Below are 26,821 nucleotides of genomic sequence, written 5' to 3' on the forward strand. Positions count from 1 at the left end.
AAAGTGGTTGTATATTCCATAAGCAGTATCCAAGAGTTCTAGTTCCTTCCCATCCTTGTCAACACTTGATATTATCAGTCTTTTTAATTTTAGCCATTTTTGTGTATATATTGAATACATGAAAGTCCTTGTTAGATTTTATTTTAGCTCTTCTGATGATGAGGTCTTGGAAAATTTTTTATTAAACTTTTTATTTTGAGGTAATTGTCGATTCACAGCAGTAGGAGAGGTCCTATGGATCTTTTACCCATTTTCTCCTAATAGCAACAACTTGAAAAACTGTGGCAATGATTCATGACCTATTAGATCCTTTTAAAAACACACACCTCTCAAGGTTTAATAAGTAAACGGACACCAGGAAACATCTGATCACGCCCTACCTCAACTGTCAATGAGACAGGCAGACTAGGAAGCATTGGAAGCTGCCCAAACCATAACGCTAATGAATACTCTGAGCATCGCGTTTCAGGGACTGGAAGAAGCACCAGTCTGTTAATACTGGCAGTACTCACTCTCCGTGCTTCCAGTAGGAAAATACAATATGTGGAATTCCAAATTAAACAGCCACAATGAGAAAGCAAGAGTGAACCGCAAGGAGATAGACCAAACTATGGTACGAGAGATATTACTTAGCGCTCCTCCAGGAGGGCCTTCACTAAGCATGTCCTTTTCCCCCTCACATTGACATTTTTCAGCTCTCTGACCTTGGGACTAATTGTGGGTGGTTCCACTCATGGATAATGAAATAACTACGAACTTGAGTTAGCCCCCAACCTCATTTGAGCTAATAGCTTAAAATATTTGGCTGGTTCCCAAAATAAGTAATAAAGTGAACTGATTTGGGTTTTAGCTTTTCACGTTTCCCCTTTCCACCCCCGGCGGAAGGACTGATGAGCAGTGAAATGGCTGTGATGCAGAGAGTCTGGAGGAAGACGAAGAGAAAGACCCAGGTAAACTTCAGCCGGGGTAATTAGCCCCTATGAACTCTAGATTTGATGGTATTAAGAAGAGGCAAATCCTTGAGATAAATGTCAGAAGATACTCATAAGGTGAAGTAAAGACAGAGCAGGTTGAATAACTAAACTTACTATAATTTTGTATGTAAGCGAACAAAATAATGAGAAAGAAAAAGATGAACATTTGCTTGATGAAAAACAAACATAGTGAATCTTTCCCCATTTCCTCTAGCATTTTCCTTCAGAAGGTGGCCATCTTAGCACAGTCCCCACACTCCTCTGATAGGACAAACACTTCTGGAGATCATTTGCAATGTCATGGCAAAGTCAAGGTCTCCAAGGTCAGCATCCCCCTTTCCATGTCGAATGGCTGTACCATCCCTCTTCCTCTTTCCCTGCCTCAGTCTCAAAGGGCCTCTTTGTCTTTCTCATGTGAATTTGTCCCCTTGCGCCCTTGGCCACTCAAACACATTCCTCAGGCCTGCTACCCTCTTCCTTCACTGCCTCCATCTCTTTGACTTTCACTAATAAACATTCCTAAGTAGCAGTCCACACTCTTCAATTACTTTCCCCACTACACAGGTGTATCCTTGACCCTGGGGAAACTGCTGGCCTCCCTTACATACACTATTTTCTCGGGGGTGGGGTGGTGGTGGTCAGCATTGACCTTGTCACTGGGGCCCATGGCCTTTTCTCCAGTCTCATCATGTTTGTCTCATTGGACATAATGGATGTGTCCCTCCCATGAGTCAGCTTTGCTCCATGGGGGGCTGAGCTCTTACTCTCTTTCCTTGCTCCGTGTCTAGGATGTCTTTGCTGTTGCCTCTGTTGAAGCCTGCACAGAAGTCCCCTTCTGGGTATTATTCGCCACTATCCCTATCTGTCTTCTCCCAATGATCTCATCTGCTTCCTTAGAGCAACTATGGCCTCTTAGCAGATGTCTTTGAACTTCAGTGATTATATCTTTCTAGGGGTACCTTTTCTTACTCTATTTGGCACTCTATATACTTGTCGAATTGTAGGGCTGAGACTGGGCTTTCTTTCTTTAAGTTTATTTACTTAAGTAATCTCTACACCCAATGTGGGACTTGAGCTCACGGCTCTGAGATCAAGAGTCACAGGCTCTTCCATCTGAGCCAGACCGGTGCCCTAAGATTGGGCTTTCGATTCACCTTTGCACTCCCTCGCATAATGTCCTGAATGCGGTAGAGGCTCAGATGACATTTGCTGAGTGGCACTGTCTTGCCTGTTGGATGTCGGGAGCCCTCCACTGCATGGCCCGTTGATACTGTGGCGAGACGAAGCCAATTAAGCCCATCACCCCTTCGTTCCAGGGTCCCATCCTAAGTAACACCACTGGCCCGGGATATTTGGTAGTCTTGCCTGTACCAGTTCTTATAGATGACAGGCCAGCCTTCAGGAGAAGTCCTGTGAGTAATTGAGCCGTGATTGGCACCCTCTCCACTGTTCTGAGCTGACAACAAGCGGGCATGGCAGCACGTGCCTCTTCCGAGTGGCATCTCTTTTCTCGGAGGTGACTTTATATTGCTTTGCAGAGGCTGGCAAGCTGATTCGAGAGAGCCTACTGGGAGTCGCACCTGAGCCTGGTGCCTGACTGCGGCAGACAGCTGGTTAGTGAAGGCGACTTTTACAGTTAAATTGTGTTCTGCCTGGGAATTGGAAGCTACTGCAGAAGGACAAATGCAAATGAGCTTCTCGTGGAGGGTAGGAGCTTGTTAAGAAGCCTCCCCACCGCAAAGCCTGATGTCTCTTGGGTTGGTCTTCAACTATTGTTTTGGGAAAACTTATGGGCCATTTTCCAAAAGGCTTTTAGACAGGACAGAGACGAAGAGTGTGGGCTTTGGGGCATGACGCTGGTGGGGTCACTATTGTAAGTAAGCCCAGGTCACCCAGGTCAAATGCTGGCTCCATTCCTTTTGGGCTGGCTCACCTTGGGCAAGTTGCTTTCTGTCTCTGAGCCTCCATTTCCTCATCTGTATGCTGAAAATAACATTTGCTTTGTTGGGATTTTAAAACATACAGATATAAAAACCTTAGCCCAGCACTTGGCCTAGAATAAGCCTTTAACAATGTTAGCAATTTCATCATCATATTACCTACAAAGGATGAGACCTTGGGCAAGTGCCTTAACCTCACAGGGCCCTTTTCTCCATTTCTTGAGGTCATTGTGAGAATTAAGTGAAAAAAGATCTATGAAGTGTTTGGCACAGGATGGTCACATCAGGGTTGAGAGCTATGTTATTGGTATTGTTATTCTAATTAGCCAAGTGTCAGCAAGTTTGCTTTGCTTACCTGAGGATAGTGGGTACCTGCTGGCTACGACTCCCTGGGGAGCAAAGTACCTTAAAAAAAAAAAAAAAGTGGGCACAGGATTTCAGAGAAAAGTTTCTCAAGTCAGATGAGTCTGGCTCACAGCTAATGACCTGACCTCCTTTAAACTCGGTTTCCTTCTCTGAAAAAACGGGGACAGTCCCAACGTGATAGCATCTGCGTAGAGTCGTGGTGAGGATCCTTCAGACCGGTGACTGCAGAGTGCCAAGGAGAGACTCCCTGTCCTGGCAGTCTTCACAGAACAGAGCTGCAGTTATTGAGAGTGTGGGATTTCCTGCAGGATGCTTGGGGAAGGGCAGGAGAGAGGAAGAAGAGAAGGACAGGGAGCAGGGCATGGTGGGGAGGAGAATCAGAGAGGGAGGAGGGAGAAGTTTGGCTAACAACACCTCAAGGAGATGCTAACTAGCAAGACACAAACCCTGAGTGTGCACTGAGGTGGCTTCCTACTCTCTTTATGCCCCCGTGCCCCTGCGTGTGTCTCCCACAGCACAAGCCCTGTACTTAGAAAGCCATCAACAGATGCTTATGGAATTAGTAGTTACCCCCAGTGAGAGGTTATATGTCTGCTCATTGCTGCAAGATTCTGGAACTCAAGACTGCGGAGGGGCAGTGCCCTTCTAAAAGTCTGTGTCTGGGGAGCCCAGGCAGGCTCGCTGTCCTTCGCCGTCTGTTCCTGTGGACCGAGAGGATCTTGTAAAGCCCCAAGGGTCGTGGTTTGATTCTTCCCCAAAGAGGGTGGCATGAGGCCCGGAGTGGATCTTTTGTGAGAGCAACAGTCAGCCTCATCCAAAGTTCATAAAGCAATGTGTCCCCGTGGGCAGCGGTTGTAACCCGAAAGGAGAAAGAGGGGGTGCCCTCCGTGCCACAGCCGGCTGCAGGGAGAGCGCCAGCCCAGACGGTGTCCTGCACCCTCGTTTGCTCGCGGGCCAAACTGCAGAGAGAGGGAAAGGCTGTTTGTTTTCCTCCCAGAACAGGAATTCTCAGGAAATCGATTCTCCCTCATTGACAATGCATACTAAGTGATTGAAAGGCCATTAAACCCATTAATGGGGTGCTCTTTAAATAAAATAAGTCCCTAAAAGGCATCTTAGACTTGGCAAAGTCAGTAGAGCTGACAGTGTGCTGGCCTGCCCAGGGACCGTAAACAGAACAGAACAAATATGGGGTGGGGGGTGGCAGGCGGGCAGGCAGAGGCTGCGGGAATCAGGAACAATGAATAACTTGGTGCATAAAGGACAAATGTTGCCAGACAAGCTTAATGGCTTTTATTTTATTTTTGACAGGATTTACAGAACGGGTAGATGAAGGGAAGTTTGCATCTTGATTTCAGTTAAACATTTGGCACTGCATCCCACCAAATTTCATGCACAAAATTAATTCAAATTGTCTTGGATGGAAGCGTGGTCACATGGGTTGAAAATTGGCTGGCGCTCGGTGAACAGCAGGGAGAGAAAGGTGGCTCCCTGTGGCTGGCCTGGTGGTAAGGCCTCATTTTAATTTCTGTCAGAAACTGGGACTCCTCATTCTCCAGCTTCTCCCTCCATAATATTATAACAATAACAACAACATTAACTGATCACATACACTGTTCCAGATTCCAGACACTCTATCTTACTGAGACCCTTTGTTCTTTTTGCCCTTACGTTTCTTTCTTCACTCTCCATCTTCCTTCCCAAGCAGCTAGTCAGCTGTGTTGATCGCCTCAGGAGTCAAATGTGACTAGAATGTAGAGGATGCGTGGCAAAGAGAAAATGTTCACGAGAAGCGAGAAGAGAGGGGAGCTTCCACCCTCTGACTAGAAACAAGTTCCCCTGAGAGACACTCGTGAGCAAAGGACAAGGTGGGGCTGAGGGTGTGGGGCTCTGCCTCCCATTTCCTAACCAGAATTGCTGCCTGTGTCTCCCACCGCCCACTGCGCCTGAGAGGGGAGTCTCCCGGGGACGGTCACAGAGGCTGCCACCACCAGTGGGCTCAGAAGCAGAGAACGGCAAGGTCCGGCTGGACCATCTGGCCAAGAACATTGACCTCTCAGCAGTGACCTTCGGGGACTGAGGACGGTGAGTCAGCTGCTCCCTGTCTCTCCTGTCCTGGAGAGGTGAGGACTCAGTAAACAAGTGACTTGCATTATAGGAAAATATTTTCTGGCATGCCTGAGATTGTGGAGGCATTGGAAGACCTACTCCTCACAGAAATGTGGTAAAGGACGGCTCAGGAAACAAATAGGGAGAGGATAAGGAGAGGAGCGGGTTAGGAGCTCGGGCAGGAGCCCCCTCTACTGACATGTTGCCCTCACTGAAGGGTGGTGAGAACCTCCTGGTTCTAGTCCAGGCTGCTGTTTCATGGAAGGCAAAGACCACTCAAAGTCTTTGGTGAGTGGCAACAAATTTGGGGGACTAAATAGCCCAGCTGGGGAAAGCAGTATTCCACAAAGTTCTGTTTTGTTTTATGGTATCACCATAAAAAGTGATCTTCCTCCCTTCCTTCCTTCCTTCGTTCCTTCATTTAGTCAGTGAACATGTATATTGGGAGCCTGTTGTGTGCCAGCCACAAGCTGGAGTCAGGCCTGTATCTGTTCTCTGAGGGCTGCTGCCTGGTGAGAGCACACACATACAAATGGGCAGTTTAATTCAGGGCTGTTTTTATTTTTAAATGCCCTGAGCATATTCTCCTTGATCCTTCTTCAATAGCACTGAACTTAATTTTTTCAATTTATGGGATTCAAAGTTTAATATTTGAATTTTTAAAGCCAATGAGCTAGATCAACATATATTTGCTCAATTGAGTTTTGACAAAGGCATTGAAGCAGTTCAATTGGAAAAGGGTAGTTTTTTCAACAATTGATGCAGAAACAGCTGGATATTTATATGGGAAAAAAAAAGTGAATCTTGACCTTTATCCCACATTATACACAAAAGATAATTGAAAGGACTAATATGTCTAAATAAAAAGCTGGAGTTATAGAACATAGAAGAAAAGAAAGGATACTGTCTTCATGATTTTGTCTTATTTAAGTTTTCTTAGGACACAAAAAGCAATAATCATTAAAAGAGAGATAAATTTGGGAGTGCTGACAGATGGTAGCTACACTTACTGTGTCAGAACTGCATAATGTAGAGAACCATCATATCACTCTGTTGTACATATGAAACTAAAGTAATATTGTAAAAAAAGATAAATTTGACTTGATTAAAATTAAAAATTTTTATTCTTTGAAAGGTACCATGAAAGATCGAATAAGCAAGCCAGATAAATGTTAACAAAACGTATATCTCATCACAAAAACAAAAACTTGTATCCAGAATATAGAAAGACCTCTTACAATTCAGTAACACACACACCCACGCACTCACAAAACCCCAACTTGGTTTTTAAAAATGGGCAAAAAAAATATGAAGAGAAATTTCACAAAAGAAATTGTGTAAAAGGCCAAAAAGCACATGAAGAGCTATTCAACATTTCATCTCATCAGGTAACTAAAAATGAAAACCACAACAAAATATTACAACATGCCCATAAGAGCAGGGAATCTTTAAAAAGACCGACAATACCAAGTGTTAGCGAGTGTGTGGAGCAACTGGAACTCTCGCATGCTGTTATGGGCATGTGAAGTGGTCCAACTGCTTTGGAAAACAGCTTGGCAATTTCTTATAAAGTTCATTATACCATTACCATTTATTCAATGATTTCAATCTTAGATAACTAATCAAGAGACATTGAAACATATATCTCAGCAAAAATTTGTGCATCGATGTTCCTAGTAGCTTTATTTCCTTTTTTTCCTTTAGATTTTATTTATTTGAGAAAGAGAGAGACAGAGAGAGAAAGAACATGCACAAGCGGGGAAGAGGCAAGAGAGGGAGAAGCAGGCTCCCCACTGAGCAGAGAGCCTGATGTGGGGCTCTTTCCCAGGACCCCTGGATCATGACCTGAGCCAAGGCCAGGAGCTTAACCAACTGAGTCACCCAGGTGCCCCGTAGTAGCTTTACTTCTAGCAGTTTAAAACCAGAAAGAACCCAAATGGCTGTCAACTGTTCAGTGGATAAGCAAATTGCAGTATAGCCTTGCAATGGAATATTATGCAGAAATAAGGAGAAAAGAACTACCGAGGCGTGAAACAACGTAGATGACTCTTACATACTATGTGCTAGAGATAGGAGCCAGATACCAAAGCCTACATACATGATGTATGATTTCATTTCTACTTAATCATTGAGAAAGTAAAACCAATCTGTAGTGACAAGAGAGCAGAGCAATACTTTCTTAGGGGTAGGGTGGAGAGACTGACCACAGCAGTGTACAAGAAGACTTTTTGGAGTGTTGGAGATAGTCCATTTCTTACTTGGGTGATTGTTACATTAGGGGTGCATACATTTGTTAAAACTCACTGAACTGTATAAAGAGGGGGCATTCTATTGTATGTCATTATACCTCAATGAAATGGATTTAAAATGAAAAATTAATCACAAGCATTTGAATAAATAATAGCATTTATTTTCATTAAGTGTTCAAAATATACAAGCCAATTTTTTAACCAAATTTTTTCATAGATTGAAATGCAGAAATATTACATATGAGAAAACTCCACATCTTGACTGAATTCTCACTGAAATCTCAGGCTCTGGAAAACAATGATGCATTCATCACATAAGTAAGAAAGAATAGGAGAGGAAGACCTCCCTTATAATCATTCCAAGGATCATTCGATTCCTACTTAATTGAGTTTTTCCCCACCCAGATGCCCAGGAGAGGTAGGAAACAGGGTATTTATCTACGCAGCACAACAAATTCATAAATACTAAATTTGCTTCCTCCCATCTCCTTCTATAATTTCTACAGTTTTGTAGAATATAGAACAGATTGGCTTCCATTAGAGCCAGGAGAAGGGAAAGGGAATTGCCACACTGGCTTGAGAGAACTATCTGATAAAAATACAACTTTCTTTTATTGTGTGGCAAAGTAGCCAAGAGTTTCAAAGTAAACATACTATATATTTTGCTTTGAGCATTATATTTCATTGACAAATAGTATAAGTTTTATAACACAGCCTGCCGACATCTGTTATAAACAAGGTTTTGGAATAGGTTTTGGGCACATTCCCCCTCACCAAAAGCTAGATTAAAATGCCTTCATGCTGTGGGCTGGATGCCCGTAGTGTGCTATGGAACACACATAGATCAGAAAACTGTGGGCAGCGAGGACTTCGTGGAGGAAGAGTCCTGAAGGTTCAAGAAAAGAATTCACTGTGAAAGTAAGCTATGTCACCCTTATGGGATTTGGTATGTTGGTAGGAGTGAATTTTTTGTCTCTGTTTTCCAAGTGAATGGCCTTGTGAATGACTCATGTTTTAGAGGACAGGGGTAAACCCTTCACTGTGTGTTGTCTTGGTATCTAAGATTGTGAACAATTCTTCCTTTGTAAGTTCCTTAAACAAAGGCTATCCCCTTTGCCTAGGCTCCTGTCTGGACCCGGGGGAGCAGCCTTAGTAGCTGATTTGCATGTGGTTCCTGATGAGGGTCCCCACGATCCATATTTGCCTTCAGTCTTGCCTGTTTAAGGGGTAGCAGATAGGCCCAGCTGGTGCATGGCCAATAGGGTAAAAACCCTGCCCTATGTAACTGTTTATGAATATGTTGTGTGAGGGAGTGCAGTGGGGGCGAGCGCCTTTGCAGACCTGCTCCTCACCCGATATCCCTGTAAAGACAGCGGAACTATTTTTCTCTGATGAAACAGTAAGAGAAATCTAAAAGATGTCCAAGGTCACCTTCTATGCACTGTCTGGGCAGGCAGGCTTGTCCCTGGGATTACATCTGTGTTTTTCTTTGTACTAGCTTCAAAATACAGACAGTTTCCAAAGATCTATCCGAGGTCCTTGTTTCTGCTCTTGACCCTTGGCAATCCCACTCACCTCACAGCTTCCTCTTTCATCTGCGTCTACCCAGTGCCTGACATTGAGTCTTTCAAAGTGAGTCTAACTTGAGTGGGGGCCTCTGGATGCTCTCAATCATGCAGGAGGCCAAAGGTGGCCCCCTTATTAGGTAACTAGTTTATGACAGACGTGTGCTCACAGTATAGGCTGCAGAAAGGCAGGACAGAAGGCAGGGTCAGGGGAGTGTTTGTAGAGTGTGATGATCTTGAAAGACAAAGAGGGAGTTGGCCAGGGGAGAAAGGGGTCAGAAAGGGGAAGGGCATTCCAGGTAGAAGAATAGTTATGAACAAAGGCATCAAATTGCCTTGGGGAATTACAAGCATAGTGGTTTGAATTAAAATACTCATAGCAAATTCCCATAGAGCTCTTACTAGCTAGCTTTTTTTCCTTATTCCTACCTATCCTTCAAAACCCAACCCAAATGATGCAACCCCTACCAACCCTTTCCTGTCCTCTCTTCATGGAAACAAACCTCACTTTCTTTTGGACTTACATAGCATTTGACTTGTGACATTTATTTCTTTATCTTGTAGTTTAGTTAATAAAGTATCTCTGATATACTGTATTTGTCTACGTGGCCTGAGAGCCTGGAAACAGGCAGATAGATGCATGTTTTGTATCTCTCTCTAGATACCCAGCACAATACCCTGCACATGGTTGCTACTAAAAAAAATTTGTTCATCCCGAGTGAATGAGTGGATGAGTGAATGGTCTCTTCAGGCAGTATCCTGGTAACTCACTATCACTTTTTCCTTCTTGAAACCACCAGCTGTGACTTAAGATTCTTTCTGTAGTATAGGATTTTTTTATTCCTCATAGGAAAAGTTGTTCTTATCCATGTCCAGAGTCATTGCACACATTTTAACTTGGCCCAGGTTTACCCTGTGAATCAAACTGTTTTGGTGGTCCTTCATTTTCCTAAATTCACCTTCTCTATAACTCCATTCTGTAGAAAATCTCTTTACTTTCCTCTCTTTCTATTGGGTGGGTTTCAGGTTCCCCTGTGATTCCAGGTGACAGTGTCTTTCTTGAAATTACCTCATCACAGCCGATGAACACCCTGAGTTTTGCCCAGAGAACGTCTAGATAGTCACTCCCAAGGTACACAGTGTTTCTGTCCTCACACTTCATGTCTCAGACCCTGATTCCTTTAAGTGCTCCAAGGCTGTCCCACATCTGCCTACGCCTTCCATGTCTCCTCGAACTCACCTACTCCCTCGGCCCTGAGGACTCTCCACCATCTTGGTGACATGGACGTTATGTCCATTTCTAGTTGTCATTTTTTTCCCCCAGGAAAGCTTTCAAGGATCTAAAATCAACTGTTTTCCTCTCATATTCTGCATGATCTTAGGGTTTTCTCCATTCCATATATCATGAAAAGCACTTGGCTTAATGGTTTTTGCTTTTATTCTCTCCTATCCCCTCATAGGAACTATTGCCTTCAGCTCCCTCAGATACATCAAAGCCCAGACTTTCATTTCAAGGACATCAACATTAATTGAGCACACATGTGCCAAGCAATGCGAATAGTTTGGTGGGGAAGAGAGACGTGTGGAAAGGACTCTGTGTGTTTGATGCCCAGGGACCGGGGAGAAGGGGAGAGAGGTATGCGCTGGAGGAACTGGTGCTGGAGTTCAGTTGTGAAGAAGATGGAGCCAGGTGCATGGCAAGGGATGGCAGAAGGCAGAGGGTTGTGGAGGAAAGGGAGGGAACATTCCAGACAGAGGGGAGAGAATATAGGACTGGTCTTGTTTATGAAGCCCCATCTCTCTCTCTCAACGCTCCTGATAAATTGCCTTGGGTATTTCTCTTAACAGACATCTGGTCTCCCCAGCTCTATTGTTAAGTGTCTTAAGAACAAAGATGCTGCCACTTCCTTGGGATTGAGAGAAATTGCTAGAAGTAGCAGGAACTATTAAGAAGAGCAGTCGCTGGGTAGGTGTTGGAGGGGTGAGTGAAAGGTCTGCAGAGGCGGGCTCCTTTAAATGAAATGGTAGGTTCTGCCCCCGTGTGTAAAGGCACTCCTGCCTTGAAATGAAGAGTGAACAGACGATCAATAGCTTCTAGCTTCTGGCCTGGGTGTGGTAACATCCAGCCCATTAATATACTGTTGGGCCCTTTCCACGGACATTTGTTTCCCGAAGCTGTGCTACAGCATTCCTGAGGTCCTTGGCTTCCTCTCCTACTGTTTGCATACCCTCAGGGAGGAAGGGCTCTCTCTCTCTCTCTCTCTCTCTCTCTCTGTTTATGAACAAGGTAATGTGTGTCAAATTGCCTTGGCTTCACCAGGCAATTGTGCACCTTTAAAAGGTACGGGGAAATGTTTCTCTGCGGTCAGATTGGCCCATAATGCACATCTGTTCTCTTGACCAAACTCCAGCCATCTGCCCTCGCTTAGCTGCTAACTCTACAACCCATCCCTGGCCAGGGGCCAGGCCCAGCAGGACAGTCTCTGTGTGGCCAGCCGGCTGGGCTGTCCCGAGGCACTGGAAGGTGGCAGTCAGAGGACTCCAAATTCATGGGTCCTCATAGCTTCAGGGCATCCCCAGGAAATCTACAAAGGGCTCAGGAGGGACCCCAGGAGAAAAGGAGAGAAGTGAAGAGGATTTACTTGAGGAAAAGGAATGAAAACTGCCGTAGGGAAGATCAGGGTGGAAATTGAAACCAGGATCTGTTTGTTTTTTCCTTTTAGAAGTTTACCTGCGAGGGGCACCTAGGTGGCTCACTGGGTTAAAGCCTCTGCCTTTGGCTTAGGTCATGATCCCAGGGTCCTGGGATCGAGCCCCGCATCGGGCTGTCTGCTCCACGGAGAGCCTGCTTCCTTCTCTCTCTCTGCCTGCCTCTCTGCCTACTTGTGACCTCTGTCTGTCAAGTGAATGAATGAAATCTTTAAAAAAAAAAAAAAAAAGTTTACCTGCGAGGGGGTTGAATTTGGTTACAGACCTATTTTTGTTCTTCCCTGAACTCTGGCTTTCCCCAGATTCCATGCATGGGTTCTACACTTCAGTAAATCCCTGTGAACAAGGCGCAGCCACCACTGGGAACAATTAAGCCCAGTTGCCTTCATAGAGGATTTCATTTCTGAACACCTCCGTACCACACCTCACCACTTCTCACCATCCCACTACCTCTTCCCCTTTCCTAGGGGCTCCGCCACTCCTCTAGGTGACCGTAGCCTGGCGCCATGCTTCTGCTCTTGCCCCACTGTGGCCTAGTCTCAACAAGGGTGCCAGAGTTTGCCTCTTAAAACAGGGCAGACCCTGTCACGTCTCAGTGTGAAATCTTCCAGCGGCTTTCCCCCAACACAGAATAGAAGTCCAGGTCCCCCTCTTGGTCACTGGGGCCCTCCTGACCTCAGTTCCCCCCCCCCCCCGCCACCTTGCTCACTGATCCAACCACGCTGACCTTCTTCTGTCCCTTTCGTTGGACACTCCTCCCCCAGATATCTTTGCTTCCTTGTTCAGCTGGCCCCTTAGGTCACTCTCTCACCGTCTTCTGGTCTGTGCTCAAATGTTGCCGCTTCCACGGGGCCCTGCTGTCATCCCTGTTTGTGGTTGCTCTCGTGGCCCGGATGGGGATGGGTTCCTGCAGCCTGGTCTTAACATTTCCTCCTGAGTATCAGACTTCCTTGTTGGGGACCCCATGGCTCCTGAGTTATGGCTCCTGATGGGGGAACGTAATGGGGAATATACCCCGGTACCTGTTCTCTAAATCCCTTAAAGGGCTGGTTAAAGCACACACCCCCATGTCTGAATCAGGGTGTCTGGGGCAGGGCCTGAGAATTTGCATTTCTAACCTCTTCAGTGACATCTTAAGTACGCTGATGCTGCTGGTCCAGAGGTCACACTCCGAAGCTGTGGGATGAAAGCACGAGAGGAAGGTGCTGGATTTATTCTCCGTTGCCTCCTCCTCTGTGGTAGCTTTGAAAATGTCTTCTCTCTGAAAAATGGCAGCAGGTTGCTATGTGAATGGGGTAACATGTGACTGAACCCCTCTCCTTGGACGTGGCCCTTTTATTATTCCGTTCCCTCAGCTCAGAATGCCCCCTCCCATGCTCTGGCCACCCAGAGCCCCCTGGGACCAGGTTGAGAGCCACCTTCTCCAGGAGCTCTTCAAGACCCTGACCACTAACTTCTGCACCTGTCACACCCCACCTTGGGTTGTTGACAATGTGTGATCGCCTTATCCCCCTGAAAGTGGGAGTGCGTGTGTGTGGCCAGAGAGAGGTCCTGATGTGTTTGGGGATCTCCCGTAGCTGTGCTTTGTGCCTTGTGCTCCGATCCCAGTATCTCCCTTGCCCCAATGTGTCGGCGGTTTCTCTTTCTGTGGCACAAATTAGAGTTCTACTCCGTGCCTTGAGTTAAGCATCACCTTCCTCAGGGACCTTGTTCACGGTGTCAGGTCTCTGGGAGGACAGCAGTCATTCGTGTCTGGAGGTCTTGCCCTCATTCTCCTCACCATTACTGAGAGCATCCCCTCATCGACGCCCAGAACACCAGCGGAGGATCTGTGCCGCGTTGGGAGAGGCCGTCACTGACCCTTCCTCCGGAGAAGACAGCGGACCGAAGTGGGAGGAGGAGATCGTGTGTGTTCCGAGGGACCAGAGAAGAAGAGAGGCAGGATCTCATGATGATGAAGAAATGTGGGCTTTGAGGCAGGCAGGATTTGTTTGAATCCTAACCCGGCCTGTTATTAGCTTTTTGATCTTGGGCAAAGGATCCATTTCTTGGCCCTCAGTTTCCTCATTTATCAAGCAGGTATAATGCCAACTCCCACAGGTGTTTGTCACAAGGAAAGGGCGCTACAGATTGCCAAGTCTCTGGCGCAGTGGCTAGCAGAGATGACATGTGCAAGGACCCGCAGCGACTGCAATGAGCAGTGGGGAAGGGGACCGACATTTCCTAGCTGAGTTTGCTGAGTTTCTCCCCTTCCAAGTTTCTGCACTTGGACCTGCTTGCGGACAGTAGGGCCAAGATGAGGCTCCCTTGTGATGCTGTTCTGTCGGGACAGTGATTTCCATGAGCATCCGTGAGCACTTGCTGACCACAGCATGGTGTGAAAGGAACCAGGAGAGAATTGTTAAAAAATGGGTCAGACCCAGTCTCGGGGTGTTCACAGCCTAGAAGACCAAGTTCTTGTTGGATGGTGGGATTTTCCCAGACGTCCTTTCATTCCGTCCTTCACAAATCCTTACTGCCCTTCCAATCTAATAACAAGAGAAGACACACCCGGGATGTACAATGTATATCTTCCTGATTGTCAAAAATTAAGCAGTCCATCTGAAAACATGAGTGTTGGGGAGGCTGCGGACTAAGGGGGCCTCTCATACACGGCCAGTGGGAGTCTAAATTGACACTATCACTTTGAAAGCAATTTGGAACAATTTGAACATCCATATAGACCTGACAACCCAGCAATTCCACTCCCGTCATACACCTGGAGAGTCTCTTCACATATGACCTTGAAGACACATGAGGAGTGAAAACAAAACAAAACAGCCCAAACATCCATCAGCAGAAGACTGGATAGATAACTGGTGGTCTTTACATAGAGTAGAACAGTCTATGGGAATGAGAGTAACCAAACTTGCTCTCCTTGTCAGTCTGGCTCCGTCTTGGGTAACATAATATTGCATGAACAAAGCAAGGATTGGGAGGCTACTTAGAGTGGGATGATAATGTGGAAAAGCTTCAAAAGCAAAACCGAACAATATCTTATTTAGGATTATATATATAACATATATATGATAAATTATTTTTTTTAATCAAACGGTAAGCACAGTTTGGTACAGGAGGGGAGCGCAGAGCATAGGTGTGTGCACCGACGTTGGTAATATTCTACACCTTGAGCTGCGTGGTGGATTCATTAGCACTTGTTTATTTTGTTGTTTTGCTTCCTATCTAATACTCTTATGAATGTATCAAACATCATACTACTTTTTCAGTCTGGCTTTGGAGGCAGGCAGGCAGGGGCGGGCATCTCATTTCCCACATAATCTTGGGTTGTTACTTCCTTTCTCAAACCTGTAATACTCAAATCTATCATCTTTGGGAGCTTACTAGATGCTAGCCACTGTGCTATGTGCTTTCCCTCTAACATCTGAAGTTAGTTCTTGCAAAGTCTCTTTGATGTGCATAGTGTTCCCATTTTACAGACGAAGAACTGAGGCTGAGGCCAGGAAACTCACCAAAGGATCAGCCAGTGAGTGGCAAGGCAAGAATTCCAAGACAAGCCTCCAGCCAGATACTGTAACCCTTCCACATTCGTGGAACCAGGACCATTTTCATACTGTGTCACAGGGTGGTTCCGAGTCCTGAGTGCCCATGCACTTGCAAAGCCCGTAACAAAGGCCCGTGGAGTGCTAGAAGCTGGTAGGAGCTCCCATCCTGTTCCTCTAAGGAGGCACTGCTTTTCAGGCTCAGCGGGGTTCGCATGGAAGCGGGGGCTGAGGGTCTGGTGCATGGGGCTTTACCCTGAACCAGCTTTCCTATGGACATTTTGGGGTTTGCAGCCTTAAGTGTGCGGAGGTTTAGTAAAACAAAGAATCCTCACTCCAGGTTGGATTTTAAATGCACCTGAACTGGGAACACAGGGTAGTGGTTCCGCAGAACATGCAGGTCTTTACTGTTCTACACTTGGAAGGAAGCTGCGTGTTCCCCCGTGCTTGCCATGGGGATGTGAGTCAATGCCGTGTGGGACAGGCACCCGCATAGGCCACCAGGGAGATAGGCAAGCACAGGCACTTTGATCACCTTCAATTAGAGCAGCTTAACTGGCTTCTTTCTCATTAGAAATATGGGGACAGCATTTAATGCCCCCACGGGCCTCTTGTCTGGTTGATAAAATCTTCCCATCTGTTTCCAGCATTGGATCCCTCCAGCTTCTTAAAAGCCCAATCAGAGGCTTTGCCTTAACTAGGAGAGAGCCAGGGTATGGGTAGGTTAAATGCAGGAATTTCTGCTGGCTTCAGCACAGTGGTTTCTGGAACTCATTGGTTTGGGTTTCTTGTTTTTTTTTTTTTTTTTTTTTTTTTAAGCAAATTGACTCCGAGGTTAGTTCCCTTTCTAGTTGATTAATCTCTTATGCTTGGCAATTACATATATTTAGAAAGTGGGTAGGATTTGGTTCTCCTGCAATAGAACTAATTTGCCATTTGTGGTAAAGAGCAAAATTCCAGAGTCTATGGTGTGCAAAGCAATGGGTTTTGCCTTTCTTAGATGTACACCCTGGGCTTATGATTCTTGCACTAATCATAGTTAAATTAGAGTGACTGGCTTGTTTATTTTAGATAATTTATAGCCATTCTGTGTTTTTTCCCGTTGCCTTAGAGAGGAAAGACAAAGCCACCATTTGTAGAATGCTCATTATGTTCTGGGCTTTTTATGTGTATTATTTAATTTCTTTCTCATGACATCTCTGGAGGAAAGCATTATAAGCTTTATTTCACAGACGGGACGCCTGGCTAAGAACATGTCATGTTCAAGTTTACAGTTAGTAGAGGAGCTAGGGTTTGACCTCAGGCCAGCTGGCCCCACAGCCTTCCACTAAGTATACCGCTTCCCAGGCCTCCCAGTATGGGCCGAAAAAACGGAGCTGGAGCAATGAGGGGGTGACAGCCTGGCCCTGTTGTTTGGGAGGTTGACTGTAAGCATTTCTGTTACTACTCTATGTAATGAAAAGTTTCTTTTGCCCCATAGTATCTTGGTCTCACTAGTATTTTGTGTTGTAATATGATGTTCTTTTGGGTTCCCAACACAGCTCAATCACTCACCTTCTCCACATAACAAATTCCTCATTGATAAAACTGTGCTAATCATAGTATTTAGTTCTTAGTTGCTATGAGTTAAGTAAGGCACCGGTATAATGTGTGTGGGTGCCAAGTAAGGCTCAGTAAGGGGTCATTTGTTATTGTTGTCGTCCCTGAATGGCACACCTTCTGTGGCTAGTCAGGAGGAGCTCATCGTGCTCTGCAAGCCTTGCAATTCCTGAGTCTGTGTCACAATATATTATTAAGAAAACATGACTCTAAGATACTCTTTCTATTTGGAAGGTGATTGCTGGCGTTGGATTTTATGGCTTTCGCGTGTTTGTTTCCTTTATGGAGTGTATAACTTGGGAGATGTATACTTTAAGCTCCCTATTCTTTGCAACAACTGTGTCTTTCATTCTCTTGCCTGCTGCCAAATATTTATGTAGTATTGGATAAATTCATTCACTTATTCAGTGAATATTGAGCTCCTACTTCGTCTTCCTAGGGCCTCGGAATGTATTCCCTAGGTTCCTGTGCACAAGGAGGCCAAGTTCTAGGGCAGGGAGACATATACTTCCATAAAGATATAAAGAGTCATATCATTCATCTCACTTCATATCACATATAGGAAATATGTTGGAGCCAGGAGAGGAAGCAGCTATCTGTGTCTGGAGGAAAAGGGGAGAGCAAGGAAGACTTTGAGATGGAGGAAACCCGGGGAGAGGAATGGGAGGCGTGTGACATTCTTTGTCTCAAGACGAAGGGGTGTGATAGGGTCAAACGCAGGTTACATGTGAGGGAGGCCAAAGGCAAGCCAAGTAAGGCCAACAGTCCCGATTAAGAAGGAATTTCCAGGCCACACCAAGGATCTGGGGCTTTATATGTACACACCCAGGGAACCTGACAAGGATTTAATGGAATGGGAGCATCAGATTTCCACTGTAGCAAGAAAGGCTGAGACTAGAGGCAGAGAGACCAGTTAATAATAAGAGCCGCTTGTGTTTTAACTCAGTCTTCAAAAGTACACTATGAAGTAGGTACTGCTATTATCACTTTACTGATAAAGAAGCTGAAATACAGAGAAGAAACTAGCCCAAGGTTCACATTGTGACTAAGAAGGGGCCACTTGGATTTGAACCCTATCAGCATGACTCCAGAGTCTGCAGATAGAAACGCTAGACAATGGTGTCTCACTAGAACTCTGCTGTCTAAGAAACGTCGGTAATAGTCCTCATGAGAGATGGTGAATACTGAACCACCTGTGTAGCCCTGAGGCTGCAGGGTCAGGGACGATTGTCCTCTGTAGCAAACGTTGCTACATGTCCCCTCAACATGCATTCTCTCTTAGAACTCCCCATTCTTATCTGAGCACCTGACTGCCTGGTATAGAGATTATAATCCCCAGCTCTCCTTGCAGTTGGGTGTGGCCATGAGGCAAAGTTTTGGCAAGTGAAATATTTAGGAGTGTCGTATGACAGCTTCTGGAGAATTTCCTCATGATTGGCGCATGCCGTTTGCCTCCTTTTTCCTGATCCCTTTCTCCATCCTGCTTTGTGGAATGTGGATGCGATGGCTACCATCTTGGATCATGGCAGCAGGAGTCACTCCCTGGAAGGAGCTCAGACACTTGCAGTCTGGGTGAAGGAGAACTCCTACACCAGTCTGAACTGCCTTCCCTGGGATTTTCCCTGAGAGAGACGTCATCTTTATTTTGCTTCAGACAGTGTTATTTTGGGTCTTTGTTGTTTTCGGCCAAACCTAACTCTTACCAATACATCCCCCAACTTCCCAGAGGAAAATGATAAATGTTGGAAATATGATAAAGTAGAAGGATCAATGTAAATGAAATCAACTCTGCATGTTGTGAAACAAAAATCACCATTCAATTTGTTTGACAACTGTTTAGAAATCTCAACATTTTTGTCAAGGTAGACGATGAAAACGAGGAAAGCTACGATCAGTGGAAGAGGAAGACCTGATTTCTCAGTGTATCAGGGTCAGGAGGCCCAAGTCTGCCAGCATTCCACTGTGTGGGGTGTCATACTCCTCACTACCACCCCACGGAAAGTGATCACCTGTAGTAGATTATTTTATTAGTCCCCACCCCCTTCCTGTGATAATAGGATTATACATCCACGCCCTTTGCAACCTGACATTGGCAATGCCTCCTTGTAAAGTAGGTGGATAATACATTCCCTTGCCATTAATTTTAGGGCTTGCCCATGCAACTTGCTTGATCAATAGAATGTTAATGGTGGCAATACAAGTAGAGGCTTTAAATATGCTTGAGTAGTTCTATTTGCTTCTTACACTTCTGCCATGTACTGTGAGAAGGACATGTCCTTGAATGAGATGCTCATATATCAAAATTCATGAATACTCCTTTCAAGTCCGTAGAAAGATGTGAACATACCAACCTGGAAGCATCATGATCCCAAATGATGGCAGTGATCCTTTTATTTTAGTAACAGCTTCATTCGCATATAATTCAATTCACCCATTTAAAGTATATAATTCGATGGTTCTTTGTATTTTTACAGATTTGAGTAGCGATCATCACAATCAATTTTAGAATACTTCCATCAGCTCCCAGAGAAACCCCATACCCTTTAGCAATTACCTCTTACTCCCCAAATTCCAATCTCTTTCCATCCTGAGGCAACCATGAATATACCTTCCGTTTCTATGGATTTGTCTGTTCTGGACATTTCATATAAATGGGATCATACATTATGTATTCTTTTGTGACTGGCTTCTTTCGCTGAGCGTAATGTTTTAAAGGTTCATCCATGTGATAGCATGAATTGTTACTTCATTCTTATTATTGACAAATAATACTCCACTGTGTGGCTATGCTACATTTTATTCATCCATTCACCAGCTGATAAATTCAGTGGTACTTTTGCGTAACCACAGAAATATGCAGAAGGAAGAAGAGTGGTGCAGTGCGCTGATGATGGGACTGGTCATGTCCACATGGAGTTTCACCCACACAAGAGCCCATTTCTTACTGTAAATAAATATGTTGCCATACGATTTAATAAACCAGTCTCTCCCAGACTTACCAACATGAAACAGTGTCTCCAGGTACGATCAACTTACAATTTCACATAGCACATGAAGATTGAAAGTTTCTACTAGGTAATTAAGTCCTTTCTTCTATCTGGTGTGCTGTGTGATACTATCAGAATTCTAGGGACACCTGGGTGGCTCAGTTGGTTAAGCGGCTGCCTTCGGCTCAGGTCATGATCCCAGCATCCTGGGATCGAGTCCCACATCGGGCTCCTTGCTCAGCAGGGAGCCTTCTTCTCTCTCTGTCTCTGCCTGCCACTCTGTCTGCCTGTGCTCTCTCTCTCTCTCTCTGACAAATAAATAAATAAAATCTTTAAAAAAAAAGAATTTTAGTGTTACTTCCTCCTTCATGGCCTGTACTCTTCAATATCTTTATTTTACTGAATCAGCAGGTTTACTGATACCCAGTTTCAAATATATTTGTCCAAATTGCTCGTGGTCCACCAAGGACTCTGTCATCTCAATTATCATGAGAACTCTGTCATCTCAATTATCACTAGAGTAACTAAGGAGTCCTGGTGTCCCACCAGGTCAGAAATATCAGACTAGAACAATTTTCTTTGGAGCAGTGACTGTCAACCCTAGAGATGGAGTAGCAGTACCTCAGAAGTGTACCCTTCTAAGACAGAGCAATATTTTGTCCCATTGCTTTGGTTTAATTTTGATTGAATGGAAGTTTTTATTAAAGAAGGGCAGGAGAATTTCATCTTACCAAAAGTGCTCAGAGACTTGCAACTAGTAGATAGGTAAGTAGGGGCTGGAGATAGAACCCACAGCCAAGTGATTACAGTTAGCAACACTGTATTATAGACTTTAAAGTTGCTAAGTGACTAGATCTCAACTGTTCTCACCACAAAAAAAAATAATAATTATATGACCTGATAGGGGTGTTAGCTAATTCCTCAGCAGTAATCACATTACAATAGATAAATGTATTAAATCAACCTGCTATATACCTTAATCTTACACAACGTTATATAACAATTATATCTCAATAAGAAAATAAAACAATCTTTCATGACAAAAAGTGTTCCGGGGAACATGGGTTTAGAAAGTTTAAAAAAATACTGTGTGAAAAAAAAATACTCCACGGACAATAAACCCCAATGCCTACAGGACCAGACGGGAAGAACAGGTCACATGGAAGGATTGGAAAAAACCTCTATCAAGATGGAGAATAGAGATCAGCTACATTTTTTAGTTAAATGCTGATACCATTAGACACAGATAATCAAAAGATGGGTAAAAACACACTTAGACATTATGAAATGCACTCTTGAAGAACGCTGTGAAAGAGATTCTAAAGCCCAGTTGAGATCCAGGGAGGACAAATTGGGGATTGATTTGCCATTCCTGATTTAGCTTGGAATATAAAGTCATACGGATCTTCTGGGAAATTTTCCACACATATAGTGAAGAATTCCTGTATGATATCTTGCAGATTTCTCACCTATTTGAGAGAATTTATTCATACAAGCTCATGAGATTATTTTTCAGTTCGAGAACCATCGCGGGAAGAGCATCTCTCCCGTGTTTGGTGCCTTTGCTGATTGGTGGCGGAACAGAAATCTCCCCATTCCACCGATCAAACAGGGACCTCGGGGCTTTCTTCTCACTCACGCAATGCAAAAGCAACCAGACTACATCGCCTCCATTCCCAAAGGGCAGCTCCTTAAAGCGGCTGCGCTCGCCGACCCTTCCCGACCCCTCCCGCCCCTTCCCGAGCTTCCGCAAGGCTGCGGCAGCTCCCCCTGCAGGTAGAAGGAGGAAAAGGGGCCAGAAGTCCGCAGGAGAGGAAGGAAGAGGAAGTGCCGCTGCGAGGAGTAAATCTTCATTACTGTGAAAAAGGGAACCGTGATTTTACTCTCCCCGTTTTTATGAAGTAAAATAAAATGGAAAAGAAGAGCGAGCGAGGTGATGGCTTAGTAAACGGCCTCAAACCTAGCACGTGTTTATTTAAGCGTCTCTGTGCAAACATAACCCTGGGTGTCCGTTAAATCAGCAGGCATGTCAGTTGGTACTTCTGGTTACAGACCATTTTACGGTCATACATCATTCATAGCCGTAAAAGCCGTTTGCCCTCTGTCACCCAACCAATCAGGATCCAGCCGAGAGGAAGCCGAGCAGGAGCCTGGCAGTTTTCTCCGGGCTCCTCTGAATTTCCTCAACCTGGTTCAGCAGAATGTTACAGAAAATTAACTCTCCTGGGTTATTAAGAACCCCTTCCCTCTCCCTCTCCCTACTAGACAGCAGTATATGATTTCAGGCTAATATGTACCCCATCCCAAGCAACACCTTGTGACGTCATCCGGGGCCAAAGCCGCAGGCGCTGCACACGAGGTCGGTGTCACACCTGCTGCTCCGAACCCCCGGAATGAAGGTGCCGGGATAGGGGCACAGCTCGCCCTTCCTGTGCAAGTCACCAAGGCCCACTTCCAGCAGATCTGAAATTGCCGTCAGTGTCGAAGCCACCCAGTGGGTAACCTTGATCTGCCCTTGCATCTCCCTTGCGAGTTCACGTTGCTTCACTCCTCTCCTCCTTGCTGTTATTCTGTGATAGAAACGGAGATGCCTGCCAAGGCCTGATGACCGCCTCAGGCCTTGCAGACCATGCAACTCGCGGTTCTTCCCAAATGCATTTGCCTCCGGATGGTATTTCGCTTGAAATGCCTCCCCAAGTCGCGGGTCCTCCCTTTGTATTTCTTATTCCTTAACTCTTTCTGGGTGCACACCTTCATTCTGAGTAAGCCTCTGGAGCGGTGGACACCACCCCAGGGGGCGCTGGGACAGCCCGGTCCCGTGGCCCCCGCTCCATCTCTGCTCGGGTCTGTCCCTGGCCTCTCCAGTCGTAACGGGCTAGGATCAATTTTCCAGTGGCAGCTTGGCAATAATAGTGCAAAATGTATATTAATACAGAAATAGATTGTGAAACTGTCCTTAAACAAACAAATGAGCCACTTTAAAATATTACTGCTATAAATGACCATGACAGTAGCACAGCACATATAATAAAAAATAGCTGCTCAAGAGAAGCTGCTGAATTACTATAGTAATAAACCAGATGTGATTATTATCATTTAACACGGTCATTGAATACCATGAATCCCCGAAGCCATTAAAATATTTATGATTAAACATTTGCTATTCCTTAGAACGTACATATAGTTGGGTACTAAAAAACTGTTAAAGTATTATTTCAGCTAATATATGCCAGTTCTATAATAGAGGTCAACCAACATTGCCGGAATTCTCTAGAAGAGCGATGAACAGCTGCCTCTCCATATCTTGACATATTTCAGGATGTTTATGCTAGTATTATATACTCTCGTGGTCCTGGGGAGAGTGTATCAACTACACACTGCGAAGGTAAAAATATGTTCCTGTTCTTTATATTCATGAACAGATGTGGGCTTGGGGGCTGTTCTGGTCATTCTTTTAGAAAAAAAAGCAGATGTAGCAGATGCTTTCAAAGCCCTGTTCATATCACGCGGCATTTGTCTTACGCCTTCTTCAGCAAGCATCTCCACCAGGCGGCCTCTATTTGGCCAGCAGGGGCCCGAAGAAGGGCCAGGGAGTGAATGCCCCTGGGAGGGGCCCTTGGCTCTGGCGGATGGAGCCGGGGAGTAAATATCTTGGCCAAACGTATGGACATAGCTCTCTTTCAGGCTCTGCCCTTTGCCTGTACTCTTGACCTGGTTGCTTTCCTGATGATTGTTTTCAGTTAAAATTTTAGTTCCGTTAAATACCAATTGGGTTTGTTACGCTAGGCAAAAATATGGCAGTGTCTTCTCAAATTTAACTGGAGACACTTCTGAGCCACAAGGTCAGTATTCCAGGTATTCTCTTCTCATCTCTCTTCCTGTTTCTCGGCAGTCCCAGCTTCATCAGTGGATGGGGGCCGTTGCCAGGAAAGGAACTCATCCATCCTTGGAGTGTCCCAGTGACGGCCCAGGAGCAGAGAGCTCCGTGCTGGAAAAGAAGAGCTGAGTGAAAATTCTTCGTCGCTGTTGCTTGAGGTTTACTTGAAGACTTTAATTTTTCATGCTATCAGAACTGGCTATTTCTTATTAAATGGGTACCGACAGTAATCACCATTCCTTGTATCTTTAGAGACATATTTTCCAAGAAATAAGATGCTTGAGTTGCTTCAACCTTGCCAAGGGACAACGCGGTAAGAAACAAAAATGTGGCAATTCTAGAAGGAGATCTATTCCTTACCTGTCGTAAATAGATAAAATACATTGTGTGACTCTTTCGTGTGTCCTAGTTTGCTAGTTGCTTAATTTTCTCATTTGTGAAAGGGCCAGAGCAACTGTAAAAATTGATAAAATGTGTATAGATTATTTATATAGACTATGTATGGGTAATAAGCATTTAATAAACAACTTATTAAATGATGAATGAATGGTGAATGTACCCACTATGAAGCTGTTCCACACTATCCTGGTGACAACTAAATTCTTGGCATCAGATATTACCTAGTGGGAACACATTTCATTCCCAGCATGTCTCTCTCTAGCTTCCCATCATATGGTTTGGGCAGTGTCATATATCTCTGTCAAGTGGGTTTCATATTTGCCTTAGACTCCCAGGTTATATTTGTCGAGGTCCATCCTGCTCTTGCTGTGGTTTCTCATTTGTAGGTTTAATAACCTGGGCGGCTGCCTGATATATGTACAGGAAAGCTCACAAAACCTCAGAGTGGAATAAAAAACATTTTCGAAGACCCCTGCTGGCTCAGTCAACCCTAATGAGCTATTAGATCATTAGAGACTCTTTGCCATCAATTAGTCATTAGATCGGCAACCATTCGTTGATGACAGGGCTCTCCTACTTAAAGGGATAGTGCTGCTGGAATGCGAAAGGGCCATTGCTGGCATCTCTGAAAACTCTGAAAAAGTAACTCCACATGGTCTTTTCAACTGTCAGGTACTCCAAAACCTAAAAGGAGGTTCATCTTCTATGGCTGCTAAATTTTCAGGTCACCTTGACTTAATAAGAATTTCCAATTAAAGAAGAACTGAAGGCTTCTTATAGTTTACGTGTAGATATATAGCCCAGGTGGAGTAAGAACAGGTCACATCCTCTTGTCCATGTGCCTTGTCCATGATTTCTGTGACTTCTAGGCCTCATGTTCTCATGCGTCTTTTCCTCCAATACCTTGTCCTGCTGACCTCAGGACCTGTCTTGGACCTCAAGGCTGCTCTCTTTTTGGCCCTGTGACCACCTGGACATACCCAGTTTCCTGGAGGCCTCCAATTCCTACTCATTGAAGGCACTGTATATGGATCTATGCTGCCAATTGCACTTGTGTGCGTGTGTGTGTCTGTGTGTGCACGCTTGCACATAACCAATGTTACCTAGCCATCCAGCTTGGCAGATAACTAACTGCTAACTAAGAATTGATATTGGGTATCATTTTTGGTACTAGTTCCTTTTTACATCTACATCAAGGGCAAGGCCAGCTTTCCTCCTAAACATCTCCCAGCAGCTGCTCTGCCCTTCTCTCTCAAAATACTCCTTCTCTCTCTCTGATTCTCAGGCTGTACCCAGAGCCTCAAAATCCCTCATCTGCTACTAGGCAGAGCAATTGACCACTGTCTTGGACCCAATCCAAAAGCAAGCAAATGGTCCATATAAGTACTTGCTAAAATGATGATAGTTCTCTCCCCTAAGATGAATTCTGGTGCAGTTCAACTAAGAGATGATTTCCCCCAAATATGTGTAGTATTTGTATAAGTAATAAAAGATCATGTGCATCAGTGCTTGATATATCTTCAGGAATTGTATTGGAGAACTCCATAACCCACAGTGCATCCACCAAGACATAGCACCTTCTGGAATGAACCATGATCTCTTATGGTTAAGCAAGGCCAAAGTTTGTCTCTGTTCAGGTGCATTCCTGAAACTATAATGAACAAATACGATTCCCAGTGTGTAAACTTCTGTCTAAAAGTGCTTCCTGGCTATCTTCAAATGAAAGTAAATGTTATCACCTTTTAAACTGGTAAGAACCTTTTGAAGGAGCATTATTCTGCTAGGAATGTCCGAGACTCAGTGGGGAGGATGAGTGCCCTTTTGAGGTGGGTGGAACTGAGTTGCCAGATCCTCTCTGCCCTAGAGAAGTTGGTGTTTGATAAAGACTCAATTGCTGATGATGTTTACTAGAGAGAGTCTATTAAGTTTAGTTCATTTATCTTCAAATTTACTTTCATGTTCTACAGACAACATAAGTGTTTAGTTCTTTCTGTTAAGAACAGGAACTACAGGGTAAAGTCTGTGTCTTTTTAAAGGTGAAATGTGGGGGCACCTGAGTGGTTTAGTGGGTTAAGCGTCCCATTCTTGGTCTCAGCTCAGGTCTTGATCACAGGGTCATGAGTTCAAGCCTCACAATGGGCTCCACACTGTAAATGAAGCCTCCTTTAAAAAAAAATAGTGAAATGTGGTTCTTTAATATTAATTTTGGGGGGAATCCTGGAATGATTCTTAGCAATAATGACAAAAATCACTTATCACTTTCTGATTTTTTTTTTCTTTTTTTGAACCAGCCTTTGGTTTTATGTGAGGAGCAACACAAAGCCCTGTTGGACATTACCACCCTTTTTCTCATAGCGCCTCCATGAGGCAGGTAGATGACCTTCTATTTTACATGGGAGGATACTGATTTCATTTCACCCACATATTACTTTTTCCAGAAGGCTTCCCTAGCTTCCTCGATTATCACGCTCACCACATTTTATTGTAAATGTTGGTCTATCTGTCAGC

At 44.7% G+C, this 26,821-nt stretch overlaps 1 long non-coding RNA gene across 1 annotated transcript in view; it reads left to right on the plus strand.

Annotated features, from left to right (window-relative positions):
• The first annotated feature begins 4,617 nt into the window (after positions 1–4,617).
• Positions 4,618–26,821, plus strand: part of LOC131829531 (uncharacterized) — a 31,680-nt gene continuing 9,476 nt past the window's right edge. The window contains exons 1-2 of the long non-coding RNA XR_009352900.1: positions 4,618–5,365; positions 23,930–24,227. This is a non-coding gene — a long non-coding RNA (uncharacterized LOC131829531). The remainder of the gene's footprint in view (positions 5,366–23,929; positions 24,228–26,821) is intronic.

Source organism: Mustela lutreola, chromosome 4, assembly GCF_030435805.1.
Source record: "Mustela lutreola isolate mMusLut2 chromosome 4, mMusLut2.pri, whole genome shotgun sequence".
NCBI classification, from domain to species: Eukaryota; Metazoa; Chordata; class Mammalia; order Carnivora; family Mustelidae; genus Mustela; species Mustela lutreola.